General features: G+C 32.9%; 1 non-coding gene across 1 annotated transcript; it reads right to left on the bottom strand.

Annotated features, from left to right (window-relative positions):
* Positions 1 to 2,716: 2,716 nt before the first annotated feature.
* LOC121231433 (small nucleolar RNA R71) lies at positions 2,717 to 2,823 on the bottom strand. The gene has a single exon (XR_005929491.1). It is a non-coding gene; the product is annotated as a small nucleolar RNA R71 (small nucleolar RNA).
* Positions 2,824 to 3,335: the final 512 nt, after the last annotated feature.

Raw genomic sequence — 3,335 nt, forward strand, 5'->3', positions numbered from 1 at the left:
TGTTAATTGTTAATTTTATATTCATAATCCTTTAAATTCATGTTTTTATGCTTAATAGAGCACTTGGGAGCAAAATGAGAAAAACACGAAAACTTAGAGCAAATTACAAGAACCACACGGGCTAGACCATTCCACACGGCTGGAAACATGAAAATATACACACTTTTTCATACCCCTTTTAACTCAAATTCATGCAGTTTCGATAAAATTCTTGCTAAAAAATATTTAATTATTATAGAATAATTAAATTGTACTTAAATTATGAACATTTTGTTCTTTAATTAAATTTATAATAATTTTTTATTAACTTCTATCTTTTTCGACAAATTTGCACAAAGGGCGAAAATTGGCTCGACAGACACTACTAGAGCACAAAATCGAGAAGCAATATTTGAAGCATCGAGGAGAAATAATTTTTTAGCCTAATACGGTCCAAATTATGTATATTAATTCATAATATAATTAATTTTAATTTTAATCCAATTTAATTTGGGTTAAATAAATTATTATTAATTAATTATGGAAAGTGACCCAATTGAGCTAAACCGAGAAAACCGATCCAACCAAGCACTGGGCAACCCAAAACTATCCCACATGCTGACCCAATCAGTTTGTTCGGCTGATTATTTGGCTTGCAAAATGGCCCTTGAAGACTCCTTCAAATTGCATTCAAACCCCTCCACTATTCATACCTGTTAATATTTGCCCCTACCTAAAAATAGCATGTTTGAAATCTTCAAACATGCCACATGTTTGGCCAACCATGGAGGGAGTCTTTGGATACTGATTTTGGCTATTTTTAGCAGCCTTATCAAGCTTACCCCCTTGGGTTCTCACTTCAAACACATCTGAAAACCACTCATTCTTCACTTTTCTCACACTTTTCTCTCTTCATTATTCTTCATTTTATTCCCCATTCCCTTGCCGATTTCACCTCTTGAGAAAGAGTCATTCAACCACCATTTGGAGCAGCATTTAAGTGTTCGTGGGGGCAGTGGTTCAGCAAGAACTAGCAGAGAAGAGGGAGCGGAGCAAAATAGTCAAGCCTCAGAGAAACATTGGATTTGATTCTTGTTCCTTATCCTTTTAATTTTATTGTTGTTGTTATGAACATATCTATGAATATTTGTGATGTTGATATGTTTAATTTAACTAATATGACTTAAATTTAATTTGTGTTAGGTTGATTGCATTTTCTCTACTTGAGTTATTAAAAATTGTATTTGTGTTGTTATAGGCCTCGGTAAGATGTTTGATAAGTAAAACTATGACTAAGTTATTCTTGCATTACAATTGTAAGGTAACTAATGAATTAATTATTTACACGGATTGAAATTGTAATTAATTGACACAATACTTAATCAGTGCATGTTTAATCATCTAAGGTATCTGAGGGTTAAATTAGCAACGGTATCTAATGATACATTAGCCTTGCATAACTTGCAAGATTATTGTGATTAAACTGTTTCAAGGTAGAAATACATTGTTACCTCACGTAATCTTTTATATGCTTATGAGATTGAATTAATTGTTTGAATTGACATAGAGATATGTACAAGAGATTATTTTAATTTAATACATTGTATATACATTAACACATTTGTTTATTAAATTTTGTTTAATCGGTTTAATTGACATAGAGATATGGTCAAAAGATGAATGCATTTTGGTAGGTAAATATGTTCATAAGTTAGCAAATTACTAAGTTGCTGTGAATTTATTTGTAACAACATAAACATGAGTTTAATAATTCTATGTTAAGAAATGTAAATAATCTAGCACAATTATGTCATCTTGATTATAATCATCTTTTGGAATCGTGCATTAGAATTTTTATTTTGTGTTTATTTATTTTACTTAGTTAAAAATCTTAGTTTTTAATCACCTCTTCAAATCAAAATATTTTTCTTCACCAAAGTGATTTAAATTGCATTCATAAATAATTCTTCTCATAGTCCCTGTGGGTACGACAACTTGACATTTACTTGTCACTTTATTACTTGTTGCGATTGTGTACACTTGCACATTTTCGTTGTTCCAAGTTTTTGTCGCCGTTGCCCGGGACTGTTTTAAAATACGTTATTTGTGAAATTGTTAATTTTTCATTTTGGTCTTTTTTTGTTAAATTTTAATCCTATTTTTTGTGTTTGTTTTAGGTGTTTATGATTATTGATCAAATTATTGACTTACTCCCCGTAGACCCTGAAATTGAAAGGACTTTCTGAAAAAGGAGAAGACAAGCGAACCAAAGAAGGACCAAAGATATGAATTTTGAAAATCCATACCAAAATCTAGGAGGAACATTTGCTTATAATACTCACAATCCGATCATTGTTGCCGATGACAGAAATTGTGCCATTCAACAATATGCCATTCCTCTATTCAACGAAGTCAATCCGAGTAATAGGAGACCCTAAATCGAGGCACAACAATTCAAGCTGAAGCTGATCATGTTCCAAATGTTGCAAAATATGGGTCAATTTAGTGGGATTCCTACTGAAGATCCACTCTTTATCTTCGGTTATTCATGGAAGTGAGTGACTTATTTAAACTAGTCAGGGTGACTAAAGATACCTTGAGATTGAGATTATTTCCATACTCTTTAAGAGATAGAGCACGAGTGTGGTTGAGCTCCCTCCCATCCGGTTCCATAACTACATGGCAAAAGTTGGTTGAACGTTTCTTAATGAAATATTTCCCTCCATCTTTAACCGCCAAGATCCGAAATGAAATGACTTCATTTCAACAACTTGATGAAGAATCTTTATATGAGGCATGGGAGCGGTTCAAGGAGTTATTACGAAAGTGCCCTCATCACAGCATTCTTTACTGCATTCAAATCGAAACTTTCTATATTGGTCTCAATATTCATACTAGAATGATGGTGGATGCTTCGGCAAATAGAACCCTTCTTTCTAAGGTTATAACGATGATTACAAGATTATTGAAAGAATTGCTAGCAATAATTATAAGTGGCCAACCAACTGAGCAGCCTCAGAAAGACGAGCAACAGAAGTACATAAAGCGGACACACTTGCTTCTTTGGCAGCCTAGGTATCTTCTACGCTTAAGAACATAATTGTTAATGGTTTCAATGGTAATCTGTCAGGTCAGAAACCGAACCAGTTCAAGAATATTTCTTGTGAATACTGTGGAGATGGCCATTTCTTTGAAAATTGCCTATCAAGTCAAGAGTCAAATTATTATTGGGAAATCAGAATTGGAATAGTCTGCAATCAAATTTTTACAACTCTTCATGGTAGAATCATGTAATTTATTCATGGAGTAATCAATGGGCAGACCATAGTGACTCTGTTATGCCATTTTGACCAAAT

Source organism: Gossypium hirsutum, chromosome A06 (genome assembly GCF_007990345.1).
Source record: "Gossypium hirsutum isolate 1008001.06 chromosome A06, Gossypium_hirsutum_v2.1, whole genome shotgun sequence".
Lineage (NCBI taxonomy): Eukaryota > Viridiplantae > Streptophyta > Magnoliopsida > Malvales > Malvaceae > Gossypium > Gossypium hirsutum.